The sequence below is a fragment of the Terrapene carolina genome, unplaced genomic scaffold (assembly GCF_002925995.2).
Source record: "Terrapene carolina triunguis isolate 2854851 unplaced genomic scaffold, T_m_triunguis-2.0 Scaffold58, whole genome shotgun sequence".
In the NCBI taxonomy this organism is placed as follows: Eukaryota; Metazoa; Chordata; order Testudines; family Emydidae; genus Terrapene; species Terrapene triunguis.
Window position 1 is genome coordinate 69,449,329 of NW_020664409.1, and position 23,404 is coordinate 69,472,732.

Genomic DNA, 23,404 nt, shown 5'->3' on the forward strand with positions numbered 1-23,404 from the left:
TATATGTATAGTTGGGATTATGTTTTCTCATGTGCATTACTTTGCATTTATCAACATTGAATTTCATCTGCCATTTGTTCCCAGTACAGATCCTTGGGACACCTCACTATTTATCTCTCTCAAATTGGGAAAACTGACCATTTATTCCTACCCTTTGTTTCCTATCTTTTAACCTGTTACTGATCCAAGAGGACCTTCCCTCTTATTCCATGAATGCTTAGTTTGCTGAAGAGCCTTTCTGAGAGTCCAGATACACGAAATCCACTGGATCACCTTTGTCCACATTTATTGACCTCCCTCAAAGAATTCTAATAGATTGGTGAGGTATGATTCCCCTTTACAAAAGCCATGTTGACTCTTCCTCAACATGTGTTGATTTGTGTGTCTGATCATTATGTTTTTTACTGTGTTTCAATCAATTTGCCTGGTACTGCAGTTAGGCTTACCAGCCTGTAATTGCTGGGATTGCCTCTGGAGCCCTTTTTAAAAATTGGTGTCATATTAGCTATCCTCCAGTCGAGGCTAATTTAAGTGATAGGTTACATAGCACAGTTAGTAGTTCTGCAATTTCATATTTGATTTCCTTCAGAACTCTGGGATGAATACCATCTGCTCCTGGGGACTTATTACTGTTTAATTTATCAATTTGTTCTAAAACCTCTTCTATTGACACAGCACTGGGCGACAGTTCTTCAGATTTGTTGCCCCAAAAAGATAGCTCTGATATGTGTATCTCCCTCACATCCTCTGTAGTGAAGACTGATGTAAAGAATTAGCTTCTCTGCAATGGCCTTATCTTCCTTGAGTGCTTCTTTATCACCTTGGTCATCTAGTTGCCCTAGTCTCTGTTTGGCTGGCTTCCTGCTTTTAACGTACTTAAAAAAAATTCTTGTTTGTTTTTTTCATCTTTAGCAAGCTGTTTCTCAAATTCATTCGTGGCCTGCCTTATTATAGTTTTACACGAAACCAGCTACACTTTGTGCCCCTTCCTATTATCTTCACTAGGATTTGATTTCCAAATTTTAAAAGATGACATTTTGCCTCTAACTGCTTCCATTTCTCTGCTGTTTAGCCATGGTGGCATTCTTTTGATCCTCTTATGGACTTTTCTGACTTGGGGTATATATTTATTTTGAGCCTCTTATGGTGTTTTCAAATAGTTCCCATGTTGCTTTCAGACAGTTAACCCTGGTGACAGCTCCTTTTAACTTCTGTCTAACAATCGTCCTCATTCTTGAATAGCTACTCTTTTTAAAATCAAATGTTAATGTAGTGAGTTTTTTGGTATCCCCCCTGTAAGAATGTTAAATATAATTATATTTTGGTCATTATTACTGGTGGTTCAGCTATATTCACCACTTGGACCAGATCCTGCACTCCACCTAGGACTGAATCAAGAATTGCTTCTGCCTGAACCGTGTGCTCTCAGCACCCGTTGGCTTTCCCCTAGTCCTTAGTTTAAAAATACCTTTACAACCTTTTAAACTTTATGTGCCAGCAATCTGGGTCTGTTTTGGTTTAAGTGGAGACCATCTCTTCCTGATAGGCCACTCCTTCCCTAAAAGATTTCCCAGTTCCTAATAAACCTAAATGCCTCCTTCATACAGGATTGCCTTAGCCATGCATTGAGATCTTGCAGTTCTGCTACTGTTCCTGACCCTGCACATGGTACTGGAAGAATTTCAAAAACTGCTACCATGCAGTTCTTGGACTTTAATCTCTTAGCCTAAATTTGGCCTCTAGGACCTCTCTCCTACATTTCCCTATTTACTGTTACCTACATGTACAATAACCACTGGCTCCTCCCTAGCACTAACTATAATGCTATCTAGATATTTTGTGCTGCTATCTTTGCACTTGGCAGGCAATTTACCATATAGTTCTCTAGTCACCACAAACCCAACTATCTATATTTCTAATAATTGAATTCCCCACTTTTATTGCCTGTCTCTTTCTAATAACTGGGGTCCCAGCCCTGGAGGGATATCCTCAGTGCAAGAGGATATCATAATGTCATCTGTAATGTGGGTCCTAACTATGGGACCATTTCCCTCCGCTCCAGCTTGATGTTCTCCTGCTCCGAGACTTTAATCCTCCTTATCAGCATGTGGGCTCTCAGACCATGGTACTCTGTCCCTGAAGGTCTTCTTTATTTACTTCTCTGTCTCCCTTTGTACCTCCAGTTCACTCCACTCCGGTCTAAAGAGCCCGTTGTCAGTCTCCGGGAGCCATGAGTTTCTTGCACTGCAGACACACACACACACACACACACACACACACACACACACACACACATACCACCTGCCCACCAGGCAGATATTCATACATGTTGCACTCAGTGCAATAAGCTGGGTAGCCCCCACATCTCCTGCTGGTCTTCAGCCTGCTGTTTTACTCTTATGGTGTTTGTTTTGATAGCTTAAGTTTCTTAGGTGTATTTGGTTTTCTTTATTCTGTCAGGTACCTTTCCAATTGTTAAAATCCCTCAGCTGCACTCTGACTGCAGCCAGACTCTCCTTACCTTGGCAGCTCAGTCTGTCGTGCTCTCTGTCTGCTGCAGGCTCTCTCTGCTCAAAAGGGCTCTGATAGGAGACCTCTAAAATTTATACCTGTGGCTAGGTCACTCTTCCTTCCCGCCTCCTATACATTACTTGGGTCCTGGTCTTTACAGTCTATCCTTTTGATCCATAAGTATCACTAAGGAGTCACTTACTCAGCTGCCACAGTGGCCAGCCCCTCCCAGGAGGCTTTGAATCACCAGGCTTGGAAGTTAAGATTTTGATCTAGGTAAGCCTTTAGATTTTAAACTAGAATAAGGTAAAAAAGATTGTCTTCTTTCAGCAACGCCCCAGTGTGATGGAGTATGAGTAGTCTAAGGCTGCCACCACTTGGCAAGTGTCCCCACATGGGCCAAAATGAGGAGATAAGTGGTTAAGGACTGGATGAACCAGAGAAGCCTGCAATCTCAGGGATGTGAGATATCTGCCTACGAAGAAGGTAAAAATCTTATATTGTGGGGGGAAAGGACTTGTATAAAATACTATAAATGAAGTACTTGGTGTTGAAGTTGCTACTGATGTGTGTTAGGACAGTTTGCAGAGAGGAATACAGCAGGAAGGATCCCTGTCTTGTGACACATATTATGCCCCATTAACACACACAACTTTACTCTTCCAGTCTAGGGTCACCATATTTCAGGTTCCCAAAAGGAGGACACTGCTGAAAGTGGGGGGAAGGCAGGGTGACGGGAAAGGAGGGAGTACTTGTGGTGGGGGTACTCACTGGAGGTAGGAGGCAGTGTCGCTCCCGGTCACGGTGGCAGGGCAGCTGGGGCAAGCCCAGGACACAGTGACAGCCGTCAGCCAGTGCCTCCCTGCGGGACAACCTCCCCAGGGCTGGCAGCTGAGGCCTGGGTGGGCTGTATCTGGCAGCTGTGGCTTGCAGGGGAATGGACCGATCAGTTGCGGATGCAGGGGAGGGACCAATCAGGAAGTGGACCAATTGGGGCTCTTCCTGAGCTGCAGCTTCTCTGATCTGCAAAACCCAGGACATTTCCTGTTATTTGAAAAATTTGCCCAGGAAGAAAAAGGAAGCTCAAAAAAGAGGCTACGTCCAGGAAAACCCAAATGTATAATAACCTTACGCCAATCCCCAGTTACTGAAATATGCAAGCTCTGCCTTTCCTCTTACAACTCATTCAGTATCACCCACAGGATTCCATCAAACCCTACTAAAGGGCCAAAAGGGGAGGAGCAAAAACAAAACCAAGAAAAGATTGCCCACGCCACCTACCCTCTCTTCCACTGGAGCTGGCAGTAGCCAATGGGAGTGATTTGCAAACACCCCAGGTGCAGTCCACGTGTTGGGTGTACCTGCGCCAAGTGGTGGTGGCAGTAGTCAGGTCTGCTTGGTAATGGTGTTTTTGTGATATAGGAGATGTGTGGATTACTATGAGATATGTGACAGAGCTGTGATTATATGAGGAGATCTATGTTTTGTACCCTCTGATGTGAGAACAAAGAGAAATGCTGCATGTGCATCTTCAGGATCCAGTATGGATCACTTCAGTACAGAACTGCGTATGTTATATAATTAGAAGGATGTAGGGCTTTTATCACAGTCCACTAAAGACAGTGCCCTTTGTAATAAAAGAGTAGTCGCAGTGTTTAGTATCTGCATGCTTTCTAGGTAAAGTGAGTGTGGCCAGTATCAGGTGTAACTGTCCTGGAAGCAGTAGTTAGCTTGGCTTGGCAGAAGTGCGTTTGTAAGATCTATGGATTACAACTCTGTCCCACACTTTAAGGTAATAGTGATATGAGGAGATCTGTTTTGCATCCTCTCCTTTGAGGAAAAGGAAGAGGTGCATATGTGCCTTCAGGATATATTATGCATCATTTCTTCGCTGAATTGTGTAGGCCATAGGTGCCGACTCCGTGGGTGCTCCCCCCTTGAGCACCCCCCAGAAAAAAAAAGTTGGGTGCTGAGCACCCACTGGCAGCCTCCCATCAATGCCTTCCCAGCGCTTCCCGCCCGCTGGCAGCCCCACTGATCAGCACCTTCCCCTCCCCTCCAGCGCCTCCCGCCCACCGTGGATCAGCTGTTCTGCAGTGTGCAGGAGGCACTGGGGGGAGGGGAAGATGCTGATCAGTGGGGCTGCCAGCGGGCGGGAAGGAAAATGAGGCCAGATTGAGAAATGTCTTGCCTCTAAATTGATGAGAGTTAGGTTCTTCTCCAGCAACAGTTGGAGAGACAGAGATGTGAAGAGACAACGCTGCTAGAAACTGTAACAGAGATTTACTTGGACGAGTTTATATGCCAGCTCCACTTTGACTGAAAGAACAAAACTGTATAAAGGTAATAAGCATTGACAAGACAATGCAGTTCTTAGGTTAGATCCTTTGGGGATGAAGCCAAAGGAGGAAGTGTATTCCGGTGGTTAGAACAGGGCACTGGGAATCAGCTATTTAGATTCCCCACAGTCAGACTCACCTTTTGACCACAGGCAAATCATTTGACCAATCTTGGCTTCTGTTTCCCTTTCTGTAAAGGGCATTCTCACATTTAAAGCACACCCAGCTATCTAGATGAAAGGTGCAGTATAAGTGCAAAACGTTATTACTACCTTATCCAAGTACTGTACCATATACAGTATATGACAGCCAAAAATCTCCATGATTCTGCTGCAAGAAAGCTTTAATCAACTGGCACTCTAAGAAGTTTGTAGGAAGGAATCTGTATAACAAAGCACTGAGACCCTAAGGTGATCACATGAGAACGGCCATACTGGGTCAGACCAAAGGTCCATCTAGCCCAGTATCCTGTCTTCTGACAGTGGCCAGTGCCAGGTGCCTGACAGGGAATGAACTGAACAGGTAATCATCAAGTGATCCATCCCCTGTCGCCCATTCGCAGATTCTAGCAAACAGAGTCTAGGGACACCATCCCTGTCCATCCTGTCTATTAGAACAGGAGTACTTGTGGCACCTTAGAGACTAACAAATTTATTTGAGCATAAGCTTTCGTGGGCTACAGCCAACTTGTTCGGATGCATAGAATGGAACATATATTGAGGAGATATATATACACATACAGAGAGCATGAAAAGGTGGGAGTTGTCTTACCAACTCTGAGAGGCCAATTAAGTAAGAGGAAAAAAAACTTTTGAAGTGATAATCAAGATAGCCCAGTACAGACAGTTTGATAAGAAGTGTGAGAGTACTTACATGGGGAGATAGATTCAATGTTTGTAATGGCTCAGCCATTCCCAGTCTCTATTTAAGCCTAAATTGATTGTATCTAATTTGTATATCAATTCAAGCTCAGCAGTTTCTATCTACCAATGTGATATATGCCATCATGTGCCAGCAATGCCCCTCTGCCATGTACATTGGCCAAACCGGACAGTCTCTACACAAAAGAATTAATGGACACAAATCTGACATCAGGAATCATAACATTCAGAAACCAGTAGGAGAACACTTTAACCTGTCTGGTCATTCAATGACAGACCTGCGGGTGGCAATTTTGCAACAAAAAAGCTTCAAAAACAGACTCCAGCGAGAAACTGCTGAGCTTGAATTGATATGCAAATTAGATACAATCAACTTAGGCTTAAATAGAGACTGGGAATGGCTGAGCCATTACAAACATTGAATCTATCTCCCCATGTAAGTACTCTCACACTTCTTATCAAACTGTCTGTACTGGGCTATCTTGATTATCACTTCAAAAGTTTTTTTTCCTCTTACTTAATTGGCCTCTCAGAGTTGGTAAGACAACTCCCACCTTTTCATGCTCTCTGTATGTGTGTATATATCTCCTCAATATATGTTACATTCTATGCATCCGAAGAAGTGGGCTGTAGCCCACGAAAGCTTATGCTCAATAAATTTGTTAGTCTCTAAGGTGCCACAAGTACTCCTGTTCTTTTTGCGGATACAGACTAACACGGCTGCTACTCTGAAACCTGTCATCTTGTCTATTAGCCATAGATGAACCTATCCTCCGTGAATTTATATAGTTCTTTTTTGAACCCTGTTATCGTCTTGGCCTTCACAACATCCTAAGCAAGGAGTTCTACAGGTTGATTGTGCGTTGTGTGAAGAAATATTTCCTGTTTGTTTTAAACCTGCTGCCTATTCATTTACTTTGGTGACGCCTAGTTCTTGTGTTAGGAAAAGGAGTAAATAACACTTCTTTATTTACTTTCTTCACACCCATCATGATTTTATAGACCTCTATCATATCCCCCATTAGTCATCTCTTTTCCAAGCTGAAAAGTCCCGGTCTTATTAATCTCTCCTCATATGGAAGCTGTTCCATACCCCTAATCATTTTTATTGCCCTTTTCTGAACTTTTTCCAATTCCAATATATCTTTTTTGAGATGGGGCGATGAATAAGGTACAAAAACTCAGCTAAGAACCATTTCCTTACAGAACCCATTTTCATACCTGAGATGAGTTACAAATTGGGTGAAAAATAAAATTATATTGGTTTTCAACTATCGATTTAGAAACTGATGTATATAATGTATTTTATGTGATGTCTCAAATCTGTTAGAGGCTAATCCCCAACCTGTGCTAAACTCCTTTCTTACATGCAGTCATACATTCTAGTATGTTAACATCCAGTAAAATGTTTGCATCACTTCTTATAAAACATCTAGCCTCTTCTCACAAAAGCACCATACACATCATTACTGTGACTGCCTGCTTGTGGTTAAATTCCATTATGTTAACAAATCAGTTCTTCATTCAACTTTCAGAGGGTACCTGTTAGTCTCTTAAAATGCCTATAACAGCTCTGTCACATTAAATAATAGAACTTCATGAAATTCTTTCTATAAATCTAATGCCCTGACATTGAAAATTCATGAAGCTCTGTCTTCAAGTAATGCCATACTGATCCAGACAATGGTTACTGGACTTCAAAGATACCTTTATCAAAACTATTGTTAATTTTTGGCAGGCCTTTTGGCCCCTATGACCTGTTTCCACAAACTGGGAAGAACCTCATGTCCATTAATTTATAACTAGTCTGAATATTTATTGCTATGGACCTTTATTTATTTTTAACTTAGCTGCTAAAATGTCAAAGTATTCATTATAATGAGACTTCAAAGCAACTTGCTCTGGCAACAGAGATCTTATCATAAATATCAAATTAACTGATACAAAGGGAGAAACATGCTAATATACAATGGACAGCTTTTAGTTTCTCTTCTGGATAGGCTAATTTGTCCACATCCTTTCTGTAGTGGGGGGCCCAAAACTGGACACAATACGAAGGACCGTGACTCTAGGAAATGTGCATGAAATAGTGGATGGCTTTGCAGAAATGGCTTTCCCTAACTGTGGAGGCGCAATAACCCTGATTCATCCCCTGAGCATAGTCTGTCCTGTGCACGGAATGAGTCAAGGATCTCATGGAAAAAATAGTGCAATATCATGTAATTAAATACTATCATAATATTTTAGCCCATTTGTGTGGTTTTGCACCAGCAACCTTAATTCTGGCCTTTCCTAACTTTTGAGTACTTGACTTTGCCACCTTAACATTGTCTTTGGAAGTTACATTAAAAAAGTTATTTTATGTTTAAAAAAATTGAAAAAACAAACAAACATTTCATCATGTGGAACCATATTCACAACCCACATGTGTCATCACCAGGATCTTTAGATTCAAATCATGGTCCTCTACACTTTAGCATTAGATCTGCCACTCAGAGGGATGGGGACACATACTTTACCAGTGGTTTTCACAGCTAATTGCTAGAGAGCAAAGGAATGTGCAGACTCAGGAATTCCAGGCTCTATAGGGGAATGTGTTCTAGTGGTTAGACCTCCCTTCTCCTGAACCCTCAGTCTCTCCTTGTCCTGTTGTGCTCCTATCCTTATTGTCTCATGCCCTGCTCTTCCACACTCTCACTGCTCCTGTTTCCTCTCCCAGCTCTTGTTCTAACTCTGTCTCTCTCCATCCTGAGCTCCTGCTCTGTATCCTTTCCCCCTGCCCCCTTTCTCACCCCTTTGCGTTCAAGTGAGACTGTTTCCTCCTCCATGCTTTGAATGCCAGAAGAGGGAGCATTAAGAGCATAGGAGAAACAGTGACTCTCTACTCTCAGTTCTGAACAGTGGCCCCTGGGAGAAGCAATTGCAGGGGAAGTCCTGCTCAGCCCCTCCATCCCTGAAATGGAGAATGTGGACACAGGTAGCACTTTACAGTTTGTTACATTAGCGGAGTGGAGAGTAATGATTTCTGTTTAAGTGCAGCATAGTGATTGTCAATATCTATTTGCTATAATAGTTTAAATATATTGTACTAAAACTATTTTCCCTATGTTTATAACTGGTAACTTTTTAAAAAATCCATTGTGTTTAAAATACTGTTGTCCAGATTCTGCTATCAGTTATGCTGGTGAACTCCAGAGCAACTACTGAAGCCAATATTAGTAAAATGGGATTGAAGTAGTCAATGTACTTACACCAGTATAAATGGATTAATATTATTTGTATTATGGGCATTCCTAGAGGCTGCAGTCAAAATCAGGGTCCCATTGTTCTGGGCACTGTACAAAGGCATAGTAAGAGACAATTTATGCCTTGAAGATTTTACAGTAGATAAGACAAAGGGTAGGAGGGGAATCAGAGGCAGAGCGGGGTAAAATGACATATCTCAGGACACACAGCAGGTCAGTAGCAGACAGAGCCATAACTAGGCATTTTAGCACCCAGGGTGAGCAAGTGTTTTTGTGCCCCCTACTGTTCTTTTCATCTTTTTTTTGCCCCCACGGCTTTGCACCCTGGATGGCCGCCCTGTTCACCCCACGCTGGTTACGGCTCTGTAACTCTGCCACTTGCCTCCTCTGTGATCTTGGGCAGATCATATGTTTTGGTGCATCAGTTTTCCCTTATACAAAAAAGGGATGATACTTAAAGGGATGGTGGAAGGTATAGTTCACTGGTGAAGTGAAGGCATTATAAGAGTGCAAACTAGAGTCGTTCATCTCTCCAGAATGTGTACATGGGAAATAAAGGGAAGCTTCCCCCCATAAACCAGAGATCACGAGTTAGGAGCCCTTACAGAAAGCAATATTCCAGTGCTCTGCAATCATATCTCTGAGGCTAGAGTTTACAATGGAGTCACTACAATGGGATTGTAGTATCTATTTTATAAAGATTCTGTAATATCTATTTTATAAGATTTCAAATGTGCCTCTCTGGAATTTAATCCTCCCCCCACTAAAACCCATGCCAACGTGTGGCTTCCAGAGAGAGAATCCTGCCTGGTAGTACATATCCCAGTGACTGGGATCCACCACCGTAGCTGGACTCCAGCTGGGCCCCTCTGACTTTGGTCAGTAATCTGCCTGTCCCACCCTAGCGCATGGAAGTGGTACTAAACTGCTTTCTTCTGGGGGACATTCCCGCTCTCGTGTCCAGCAGTCATAAAAACCTCTTCCATCAGGCAAAATCAGATCAGTGTTTTGCTTCCAGCAAAGAAAGTGCAAGTTTTATGGTGAAAGCAATTTCCCTGTTTCTTGATTAACAACAACAAACCAAGGCTCACAGGCTGGGGAGGAGAAAAGAGTTTAATTGACTCTGAGTTTTGAAATGGGGTCGTAATGACTGGGTTCAAATTAGCCAGCATCACCTTTTCATCCTGGGGAATTGAAATGAAATGTGATTTTCTACAGCAGGCTATGGCTAGTCCAGCTCCCACCACATACACACAGCCCCTTTAAAACATGTCTCAGCTAAAGTAGGTATCTTCCTCTTTCCTAGGCTCTGTTATTTTCCTCATTGTATTGTCTGAAGTATATATTTTAAAAAAGCCACCCACATATCTAAGCCACCGGCATTTGACCTGCAAATCAAAAGGAGGACAAGAGCTAGGGGGAAAGCAAAACACAAAGAAATGGCATTGGCCTGTTTTGTTTTTCTAAAGAAATTATAAGGCCATATCCCAAAGCAAATGAACAGTATCTAAAAGAGCAAGACGTGATTCTCCATCAGCAAAGGCGCAGGGGCTGTCTGATAGGACGTGCGAGTGGAAACAATGACACCCATAGAATAGTAATAATTAATACCTGGCATTTCCCAGGGCAGAATTTTGCAGTAATGGTGCAAAGCACAGCAAGAGCACTGATAGCAACTAGGGTCTACTGGGCTGGGCGCAAGTCTGGGAATCGGATCTGCCTCCCAGTTCGAATCACTGTAGCAAGTCACTCTGCCTGGTCAGTTTCTCCATCTACAAAATGAAGTTAATGATGAGACTCCCCTTTTGTAAAGTACTTAGGGTGGAATCCACGAAGGGACTTACGTGTTGCAATGCTGAGTGTCACAGCACCTAGAAACTCACAGCAACGCAGCGTGATCCACAAAGCTGAGTTAGGCTTCTAGGCTCCCTGCACAATGCACGGGGAATGATAAGTGCCTAAGAATGCCATCCACAAAAGCCAGCATTGCTGCTTCATACCTAAGCTAGGCAATACGAGAGGCCAACAACAGGCATGTGTTAAGCCGTGCCCCTTTCTCAGAGATAGGCACCTACATTCAAGCTGCATTGAGGCATCTATGTCAGTTTAGCAGTCCCCAAACAGGAACTCACCACCTGGAATCAGACAGCTTAGGCACCTGCTTCATGGATCCTACTCTTTGAGAGCTAGAAAATGCAGTCTAACAGCTAAGTGTTATAAACAGTAATGCTTTGGATTGATGCTGCAGAACAATGTAACATAGCTCTTCATGTCCTCAGCGAGATCTCCTGAGGAAAGCAGTGGAAACCCTATTGCTCGGGACATTTAAAATTCTCCTGGACCAATTACTAATAAATGCACAAGTGGGCACAATCCTGTGTTGGCAGGGAGAAGGACAGGATGATCTAACTGGTCTTTTTAATCTCCCGAGTCTGTGATTTACAAACATTGACTAATGAATCCACAATTGTCCAATGTGAGTGGAGAAGAGACTGGGGTTTGAGGAACATTGCCTTAGTGCAGACTTGTTTATTAAGATGCCTATGTGCTGCAAGCGTAGGCAGCGTGGCTGAATAGACTGGGCATTGAGCTGGGAGCCCGCAGAGGTGAGCTCAATTCCTGGCTCTGCCATTGACCCACCATGTAATCTCAGGCTTAAACTGTAGGGGCCTCAATTTCCTCATTTGTAATTACACTTACACTTGTTTGTAAAGTGCTTTGAGATCTTTCAGTGAAAGGTGCGATGTAAGTGCTGAGTATTTATAGGTAGATTAAAAAAAACAGGAATGCTCCCTGGAGGAGCTTACAAAATCAGAAGCACAGTAAAGATGGCAATGGCCTAGGGAGGAGGAAGAGGACAGCAAGAGCTGACATAGAGAACAAACGATACTTGTTGCACTAACTTCTTGCGTATTACATTGGTTGTGCTATTTTCTGTTAGCCTGGATATGCTTACCAGGTTAATTCCTAGCAGTTTTGCACCTGACCAAAGAAAGAGCCTTTTAACTGTGGTGTCCCCGGGCAGCACTTTCCCTTATGTCTGAGACAAACAAACAGCCCTGCGCTGATAAAAAATGTTGAAGTCCACAGACACTGGTGCTTTCACAAGCTATCAATCCTTGTGGCTATTAACCTCATTTGAGGACATGCAGGTATCAGTCCATTCCCATCCTGTACCCCCCCCTTTGCCCCTAACCCCTGCAGTCCTAGCTCCCTGCACTGTGCCCCCAGGCACTTGGTGCAGCCAACCTCCTACCTCCAGTGCATGGCTGCATGTAGAGTGCAGCCCTTCCCACCAGCCAGGGTACTCAGAGCCCTGCCACTGCAGTCCTAGTGCTGGGGAGAGCCTGCTCCAGCCAGGGTCACTGAGCCCATGATCCTGCAGGAAGAGGGGCCCTGAGCACCGGCCAGCCACTGCTGGGCCTGATCCTGGGGGGGAGGTGGAGGGGGAAGAGAGGCTGACACCATTGTGCATGATCCTGCACACCAACCCAATGTTGCACCCCCAGCCACTGTGCACCCTGAGTGCCTGCCCTGCTCTGCTCTAGTTACAGCCCTGGTGATATACCTATTTCATAGAGCTGGAAGGGACCCTGAAAGGTCATCGAGTCCAGCCCCCTGCCTTCACTAGCAGGACCAAGTACTAATTTTGCTTCAGATTCCCTAAGTGGCCCCCTCAAGGATTGAACTCACAACCCTGGGTTTAGCAGGCCAATGCTTAAACCACTGAGTTATCCCTCCCCCCCAACAGAGCTCAGATCTCTTTACTCAGTCTAGGGCCAATGCTGCCTTTCTGAAAGTAGAATATGAAAGGATTTTTTTTAAAAGGGGAGGAGATTGAGGGCAAGGAGGAGGAAGGTCATTATTCGACATGTAACACTGATGGACCAGAATGCTCAGTCTCTTTCAAGAGACTTATAACAACAAATCAACTGACTGTTGAGAAACCATTATTAAAAGGCATTTTAATGCCTCCAAATTAAAATGTAGATAGCAATAAATAAATTGTATAAAACTGCTATATTACTACTTAGATTTTACAGATAAAACCCTTTGGTGCATGCCATTGTGGATATCTTCACTCACACAGATTATTGTAATATTCTTCTGGAAATATATCCTTTACATATTTTATATAAGGAACAGGTTCATACTTTACATGCTGATTTCTCAGTGATAAGAGTTTTGAACTGATTTCTTATCTTTCTTTCCTCTCTTCTTTTTGCCTTTTAATCTCCACTGGTTCCCTCTTGCCTCGAGGCTGGAGTTTTATCCTGTTTATTACTTGGAATTCTCCTCTCATGTGCCCTTATCCCCGCCCCCTCATGCTTATTTGTTTGATCTTAGTAAAGTGCATCAGACTCTGCCTGAAAAACAGAGGCAAAACCTTCAAACATATCTCCACTGCTCTGATGATGAGCAGCACCCCCAATGCACCTTTCCCATAATACAAGAACTAGGGGTCACCAAATGAAATTAATAGGCAGCAGGTTTAAAACAAATACAAGGACGTTCTTTTTCATGCAGCGCACAGTCAACTTGTGGAACTACTTACCTGAGGAGGTTGTGAAGGCTAGGACTATAACAGCGTTTAAAAGCAAACTGGATAAATTCATGGTGGTTAAGTCCATTAATGGCTAATAGCCAGGATGGGTAAGGAATGGTGTCCCTAGTCTCTGTTTGTCAGAGGATGGAGATGGATGGCAGGAGAGAGATCACTTGATCATTGCCTGTTAGGTCCACTCCCTCCGGGGCACCTGGCATTGGCCACTGTCGGTAGACAGGATACTGGGCTAGATAGGCCTTTGGTCTGACCCAGTACGGCCGTTCTTATGGTCTTATGTTCACCTTTAATCCATGAGCCCTACCCAAGCCTATCACAGCATGTGATGTACCTCATTCAGTGCACTAAATGCCCCAATAACTATGTGGGTGAAACCAGACAATCACTAAGCTCTCAAATGAACTCGCTCAGGAAAATGACAAAAGACAAAAACACCACATCAGCCATGGGCAAACACTTTTCACAAAATTATCATTCCATATATGACATCTCAGTCCTTGTCCTCAAGGGAAACCTGCACAACACATACAAAAGATGAGCCTTTGAGCTTAAATACATAACTTTGCTATTAAAAATACCAGTTTTAATAAAGATACTGGTTACTACAAGAATCTGTAAACCACCAACCCACCTCTTTTGTCCTCTGATTGCAGGGATGTTAACAGGCCACTTCACCTAGAATGATCCCTTGAAATGTGCTAACTACTTATGCTAACCAATCTGTTCCACCTTGTATTTGGTTGTGATACTCTGAGCTTGTCTTCACATACAGCACAGGAGAGCTTCTTCTCTTGGCATAGTTAATCCACCTCTCCAAGAGGTGGTGGCTTCAGCAGAAGCTCTCCTGTCAATGTAGTACTGTCTACACACAGAGGGTTAGGTTAGTATAACTGTCGCTCCAGGGTGTGGATTTTTTACACCTCTGAGCCATCTAGTTATACCGAGATAGGTCTATAGTATAAACCTGGCCCCAGAGTACCTTTCCCAGACCTGAAGAATAGCTCTGTGCAATTGAAAAGCTTCTCTCTCTCACCAATAGAAGTTATTTCAATAAAGATATTATCTCACTCATCTTGTCTCTCTAATATCCTGGGACCAATATGGCCACAACACCATTGCAAATAACTTAATAAAGTGATACATACAGAATCCCTACTAAAGTAGAGCTTTTCCTGTGATATTTTGTGGCTTATAGGATGTTGTTCATTCACTTAGACTGATAGACTTTAAGGTCAGAAGGGACCATTATGATCTTCTAGTCTGACCTCCTGCACAATGCAGGCCACAGAATCTCACCCACCCACTCCTGTAATAAAGCCCTGGCCTATGTCTGAGCTATTGAAGTCCTAAACTTGTGGTTTAAAGACCTCAAGGTGCAGAGAATCCTCCAGCAAGTGACCCGTGCCCCATGCTGCAGAGGGAGGCAAAAAAACCCCAGGGCCTCTGCCAATCTGCCCTGGAGGAAAATTCCTTCCCGACCCCAAATATGGCGATCAGCTAACCCCTGAGCATGTGGGCAAGACTCACCAGCCAGACACCCAGGAAAGTATTCTCTGTAGTAAGTCAGATCCCACCCCATCTAGTTTCCCGTGACAGGCAATTGGGCATATTTACCACTAATAGTCAAAAATCAATTAATTGCCAAAATTTGGCTATCCCATCATACCATCCCTTCCATAAACTTATCACTGCTTGTACACTGTAGCCATTGAAGTAGTATCTCTAGTTAGATTTCAAAGTATTGGGAAACCTTGCCTTTGGTGAAGAAGTTTAAGCTGTTAATTCTATACTGTAGTGTTATGTTTTATTATCCATCTTTTCCTTAGAGTTTGTATATGGATGCTGGTTAATTTCCACCGCTTAAATTAGCCAATTATGTTTGTCAGATGGTGACTCCTTCGGGTTGGTTGAAGGGGTACCAGGTCATGTGCCTCTAACTCAGCACCAAGCCCCTTTTGGGGAGACAGGCAACTAACCCCTAGAAATGGAGACTACCCTTACCCATAGGATAACACCTTTATCTGAGTTGGAGTGAGCCCTCCCTCAGTACCACGAATGATCCCAGGAGACTCCTAAAGGAAGTTACACATTTATCTTCCTCTAAAAATAGGGCAAAGGGCCCAGTCCCCAATGCCTAAATATACAGATTAATGCTCGCTGACCTGATCAATTGTCCAGCCAACCCAACTCAATTTAGGATGTAAGTACCTTTTAATCCCCTTTATAGTACACTCTCTGGTGCTTTCTAGAGTGCAGTGTGAGCTCAGATGAGTCATCCTGCCTGCTGCACAGGGTCATTCTGGTCCCCTTCCTGTAGGGTTGGTCTTTGCATCCTGGGCTCTGCTCTCTGCTGTCCTGGCAAAGCCCTTCCATTGCTGCCAGCTCCGTTGTTCCCCTCTCCTGCTGTGCTCCTCTTCCAGCACAAAGTGAAAGTCCATATTAGGACAGGAGAAAGTGTGGCCTTTCTCCTCACTCCTCAGCACCTGCACGAAGGAGTCAGCTAGCTCTACAGAGAAGTGTAAGCTGCATTGCCTGAAAAGGTGTATCTGTAGACATGCTCAACCTTGCACACCTGAGAGCTCTGGGAAGCACTAGACTCCACACCATCATGACTAAAGGGCTATTTCAGTACCAGATGCTTCAATGGGTTTGCACCTTCTTTCCTTGTATCCCAGAACATCTGCTGAAATCTAGTGGGTGTGGTGAGGGCCCAAGGAATGAAGGATGGGCCCAATAATGGAAAATATCTGCATAGATTTGTGTTCTCTGGATACATTCATGTTTCTAAACAATAATACTATACTTAAAAAAATAAATAATAAAAATATTTTGAATGGGCTGAGTCCCTACTCCATCCTCAACAGAGCACACAAGTTCTGATTTAGTCTTCAAAATGTATCCCTTTTTGGAGTGTTTGTATTGATGGCTCAGGAGCAATTAGAAAACATGAATCTAGCTTAAGCTTCCACCTCAGTCTTGACTGTTTCTGCTTCTAGCATTTCCCTCCAGGCCCACCTGTGGTCTAGTTCCTACTGGATGCAGAAACACGCTTTAATAGGCTGGTTGGAGTTAATAGGACACAACAGCCAACCTAGCTGAGCAGTAATTTCCCTGAAACTTAATGCAGGGTTGACTTAACAGCTATGCATTCCTATTCAGGATATTTAGCCTTGTTATTTTGGGGGAAATGACACACAGACATTCACGCTACTTCTAACACTGGTTCAGCATGTTCGATTTGAAGGGATTTTTTGTTACTTCCCCAATGGATACAGGACTGTCGTCCTGTTACGTGGAGTAAATAAGTGCCTGCAAATGCATATTCTCTTTGGTGTTTTCCCTTGCTGTTTGCTCCTGGTTGTGTTCTCTTGCTTCCCTTCTGTAGTATTAGAACCAGTCCTTTGGCCACATTCAGTGTGTGCTTAGTAGCTTTATTTCCCTGAAAGTAACCTGGAGAACATATGAATTTTTCTTCCCAAATGGTACAATTGTAGTTTTCTGGTGGGCTCCATCTCTGGTTTCTCTGACTCTACTCTTGACTTGATTTCATCAGCTGTAACTTTCTGGTTGCAGCTTTGCCTGGGATCAAATTGCTGAAGGGCTGTCCTGTCCTTTTGAATGCCATTTAACTTTTGGTTGTGTTTTAAAAAAAAAATCAGTTACATGGTGTTCTACAAATACCGCATTACATCCATATTCAATGCCCTTCTACGGTGAAACTCTGTGCAGCTCCCCTATGTCTGTATTTATTCTAGTAAATGTGTGCACTCTTCTCTACCCATTGCATGAGTTTTCCATATTAGTAAATCAATTAATGACATATTTTCTCAGCAAGTCAGAATTTAAACCCATGTTCTTCCTTCTGCACAGATATAGATGTCTGAAGACACAGTCATGGAAGCTCACCTCCCCACTCCCCAATAGGCTCAAAGAATTGATAGAGCTTGCTTCCTTATTTAAAAACATATATGAAACAACCCTTGCACCATCTTGCCATGTTTAATCATGCTCCCTTGTTTTTATATGCCGCAGTGGCAATGTTTTACTGTGGAAATGCTGTATGGATAGCTCCGCAGGCTAGAGAGGCTACAATATAAAAATATATTTTGATAAAAATTCTAGAAAGCAGAATGTCACTTTTTCTCCAAGTAACAAATCGCTATGTGGAAGGCCAAATTTGTATCTTTTCCATTATCAGAAACAAACCCTTACCAGCCTTTTAAAAACAGCTATTCCTTAAGCAGTGGGGTGGGGGCGGTGATGATGATAACAAATGAGGGTGAATTACTTTCCTTTCCAAAAAGGGGATAATAAGAGAAGAAAATACACTTAATCATGACAGTTTTACTCAATTTAAAAACACTAGACAGTTTATAGTCTTGCCTTGTTTGTATAGCCCAGTGTATTCATTTATTTTAAAACTAACCATGGACACATCTTTGTAAGTCTTCCTTCACTTCTTAGTTGTGCTTTAAATAACCATCCAGTTTCACTCAATTCAATTAAATTGAAGTTTTCTGATTTCAAAGGTGAAAAAGAGCCTACCTGCCACATGGCAACATAACACTGTGATCCTGCCTTTGATAATGATTTATTGTGTAGTCTTAAATCACTTAAACTCAATGTGTCTCAGTGTCCCGATCTGTAAAATGGAGATAATGTTACACATTTTCACAAAGGTATTGTGAGGATTGCAGTTTGAACGTTTCTTCAAAATGTAAATTGTCACATAAATGTTTAAATATCATGACTAAAATGAATGATGCCCTTTTGAATGAGGCTGTTCAATCTGCCAATGTTCGTGAAGTCAAGTACCAGCATAAATGCACCGAATGTGTTCTGAATATTTGAAATTCAGGAAAGGGTCAAATCTCAAAGACATTCAAAATATTAAAATGTACATAGCAATGCTGTTTCCCAGTTTGGCTTCCATATCTTATATATTTATATTGCAATGTCCTTATAAATTCAGGAGGTAAATCTGACAAATTGTCTATCAAATACATGCCTGGCAGTCTGATATTACCATGGAGGTGAGCTAACTCTACAATCTTTTTGTGAATAGCAAGATTTATTCTTCAACTAGCAGTTTAATATATGCAGTCTATCTTGCAAAGAACAATGGAGTGAAGAAAAAGGGAAGTGTGTGTTAGGCTATAGTTTATGCTTTTGAAAGGATCTCTGCTTCAACCGGCTTACCTTGTGTGTGGGGGGGGGGGTGAGCAAATAGTTCAAAGTATGACCTCCTTTGAGAGATGCCTGGCAACTGTTATATGATCACTAGCTTTTGTGCTGTTAAAGCAACAGTCTCTTCTCTGAACCATCTAGTCTCTTATTATCTCTCATCTGTCACACCTGCTGTAGCAAAAGAGCTTGGGTTAAGGTCAAGCTGTAAGTAGCAGTGGTGGAAGATGAAAGATATGCTCTACTCTTTGGTGAACTAGTTTCAGTTCTCTTTCTATAATGCTGTTAATCAAATCTCCAGGACTTAATGAGTGCCAAATATTTTCTTTCTCCACAATGTTATCTAACTACAAAGTAAAACCTTTTACTTTAACTATTTTCCAATTATTCTTTAGGAATTCTTCAGGCACACATGATCCAGTGGTAAAACGCAGCTGTGGTCAGTCTTTTCAGGAAATTAAAAGAAAGTTAGTATCAAGCAGCAACTTCCTTTTCTTCTACATTTGGGCAAAACAGTAAGTTCCAGACTCTCCTCACCTGGAGGGTACAAGTCCAACAGGCCCCAGCTCTCAGTTTCTTTTATGTAGCACATGAAACATGAAGTTCTGCTGTATATTGAAGTTTCATTTAACTTCAGTTACATTCCTACACCTCAACATTTTTCAGTGCTGATTCAATGCTCCACAGATTACAGCGACTATTTCTAGCAGTGACTAATTCTTCCAAATTGTCCTGAGGCCTTGATCCTGCATGATTGTGGCTAGCATATAAACCTTGATATTTGTTATAACCATTTTTACTACGGCCCTAATTTTCAAATGAGCTTTGCTTTGCCTCAGCCTGCAACCACATGGAGCTCATTGCAGGAAAGGTTGGGGCCTTAATGAAACAGACTAGATGATGAACAAACCATCCCGATGTGCAGAAAGAATAGCAAATATGGCAGGCGACCAGCTTGGCTTAACAGAGAGATCTCCGGTGAACTTAAACACAAAAAGGAAGCTTACAAGAAGTGGAAACTTGGACGGATGACTAGGGAGAAGTATGAAAATATTGCTCAAGCATGCAGGGGTGTAATCAGGAAGGCCAAAGCACAATTGGAGTTGTAGCTAGCAAGGGATGTGAAGGGTAACAAGAAGGGTTTCTACAGGTATGTTAGCAACAAGAAGAAGGTCAGGGAAAGTGTGGGAGCCTTACTGAATAGGGGAGGCAACCTAGTGACAGATGATGTGGAAAAAGCTGAAGTACTCAATGCTTTTTTTGCCTCGGTCTTCACAGACAAGATCAGCTCCCAGACTGCTGAACTGGGCAGCACAGTATGGGGAGGAGGTGAGCAGCCCTCAGTGGTGAAAGAAGAGGTTAAGGACTATTTAGAAAAGTTGGACATGCACAAGTCCATGGGGCCGGATCTAAGCATCCGAGGATGCGGAGGGAGTTGGCTGATGTGATTGCAGACCATTATCTTTGAAAACTGTTGGTGATTGGGGGAGGTCCCAGACGATTGGAAAAAGGCAAATATAGTGCCCATCTTTAAAAAAGGGAAGAAGGAGAATCTGGGGAACTACCGAATGGTCAGCTTCACCTCAGTCCCTGGAAAAATCATGGAGCAGATCCCAAAGGAATCCATTTTGAAGCACTTGGAGGAGAGGAAGGTGATCAGGAACAGTCAACATGCATTCACCAAGGGTAAGTCATGCCTGACCAACCTGATTGCCTTCTATGATGAGATAACTGGCTCTGTGGATATGGGGAAAGCAGTGGACATGATATATCTTGACTTTAGCAAAGCTGTTCATACAGTCTTCCACGGTATTGCCAGCAAGTTAAAGAAGTATGGATTGGCTGAATGGACTATAAGATGGATAGAAAGCTGGCTAGATTGTCGGGCTCAACGGGTAGTGATCAATGACTCAATGTCTAGTTGGCAGCCGGTATCAAGCGGAGTGCTTCAGGGGTTGGTCCTGGGACTGGTTTTGTTCAATATCTTCATTAATGATCTGGATGATGGGATGGATTGCACCCTCAGCAAGTTTGCGGATGACACTAAGCTGGGGGGAGAGGTAGATATGCTGGAAGGTAGGGATGGGATCCAGAGTGATCTAGACAAATTGGAGGATTGGGCCAAAAGAAATCTGATGAGGTTCAACAAGGACAAGTGCACAGTCCTGCACTTAGGATGGAAGAATCCCATGCAGTGCTACAAGCTGGGGAGTGACTGGCTAAGCGGCCATTCTGCAGAAAAGGACCTGGGGATTACAGTGGACGAGAAGCTGGATATGAGTCAACAGTGTGTCCTTGTTGCCCAGACGATAAATGGCATATTGGGCTGCATTAGTAGGAGCATTGCCAGCAGATCGAGGGAAGTGATGATTCCCCTCTATTTGCCACTGGTGAATCCACATCTGGAGTATTGCATCCAGTTTTGGACCCCCCACTTCAGAAAGGATGTGGACAAATTGGAGAGAGTCCAGCGGAGGGCAACAAAAATGATTAGGGGGCTGGGGCACATGACTTACGAGGAGAGGCTGAGGTAACTTATTTAGTCTGTAGAAGAGAAGAGTGAGGGGGGATTTGATAACAGCCTTCAACTACCTGAAGGGGGGTTCCAATGAGGATGGAGCTAGGTTGTTCTCAGTGGTGGCAGGTGACCGAACAAGGAGCAATGGTCTCGAGTTGCAATGGGGGAGGTCTAGGTTGGATATTAGGAAAAAGTATTTCACTAGGAGGGTGGTGAAGCACTGGAATGGGTTACCTAGGGAGGTGGTGGAATCTCCATCCTTAGAGATTTTTAAGGCCTGGCTTGACAAAGCCCTGGCTGAGATTATTTAGTTGGGGTTGGTCCTGCTTTGAGCAGGGTGTTGGAGCAGATGACCTCCTGAGGTCTCTTCCAACCCTAATCTTCTATGATTCTATGATCCTTGTTCTTTGAAAATAGATTTATTTCCTGGTGTAATTTATTGGGACAGGGCCACATTTTAGCCAGTAGTCATTGGCATGGTTTTCTATTGAAAATAATATTCTGCCATTGCAGGGGAGAATGGATTTGATTTATTTTCCTTCTTTAAGTTATATGATCATATGAGCTTCATGCCAGTATCATGATTTGGTTCTAAATGATGTAAGTAAAATCATGCATGAATATTTACTCAGTGCTAAATTCAAGAGTATAATAGTGAGGTATATCTATTTCCAATTCTTAGCAAATTACAGAACCTTATAAAGGAAGGAACCAGAATTAAATTTTGAATAGGAATACTGGATGTAACTTGTAACTTGCTGAGGCAGGGACTGCCATTTACTATGCGTCTGATGGATATGGATGTACTTACTGTTGGTAAGGCAAGCAAAAGGTGAGCACAAGGCCTTCAGTGAGACTGAAGTGGTGCATAGATTTTGGTCTGACCTCTGCACAGGGATGAATTTTGCCTCAATGTAAGACATCCCTGTGGGAGAATAGGTATCTGCATAGCTCTCTTGTTAATTGAACTTGGCTAACATGCTCAGTGCTGTGTTGCTGATTTGTAGGAAATTTCAACTTGATGATCTGGTGTATTTGCCTATAATAAACTTGTCCTAAGGTACTGCTTTACCACTGTAGCAAGATAGCATAAACTGAATCTTTGGATTGGGTTAGCTTCCTCATGCTCTTCTCAAACTGAATGCAACAACCGGTGGCCAAATCTTTTATTAACATATCCAAAGCTGGGAACAAACCAAGGCTTAATCCAGGGATCAACATCAGAGGGCCTCAGAGAATAACTCTGCTTTCTTTTCAACTCAATTTGGCCACATGACATTGCCAGATATTATCCCATTTCTAAATTTCAAAGGTCAAGAAGTGTTCTCTCTTATTTTCCAAGCCCACTTATTGGTGCTTGTGTCTTAGCCCAGGTTTCAGTACTATGTGCTCACTTCCACAATACAGAAATCTACTAATAATGAACTGATAAATGTCATTATGAAAAAATATTATAATTATGTAGAAATATTGTCTTTGTTCAGTCTGCCATATGCTGAAAGATGATGATTTTAGAAATTTTAGAAAATGATGGTTCTATAATAAAGTATATTATACTTATTTTTATAAAAATATGTCAAATACGTTTTCTTAATTTAAAATTGCATATACAGCATAAAGGGTAAAGGATATAATGAAAAAGTATCATTAACTACGACAGTATAAAATTTTGAGTCTGTGAAAGTTGCCATCTTGGTTGACTTGAGAGACTGAACTGGAGAGCTCCAGATTTTGAAAGCATCAATCTCTACTGCTTGAGCTCAAGAGCGAGGCTCTGTAGATGAGAGCTGTAACATACTCATGTTCTCAATAGATTGGGCACAGAGGGGGGGACACTGACCACTGGTTTACATAGTTCCTCTAGAAAGAGAAAGTTCATCCTGAACATCTGAGACCTACAGTGGTTCATATGTTGGGTGAACCCCTGCTCATGTGATGGCTGGTGTCTGGATTGACATTCCAGGGACTGAACCAATTATCTACAGAACTAAAAGCATCAGCTGCTACAGCTTGAGCTAAAGAATCAACTCTCCTTAGTTGAGGCTGTAATAGATCATATCCTCTGTAGATAGAGCACAGCGGGAGACTTGCAGCGCACTCTCCAGTGGGTTACATAGGGGTTTCCAGAAAGTAGTGTCAATAGCTAGAGGATGGGTCCTGCT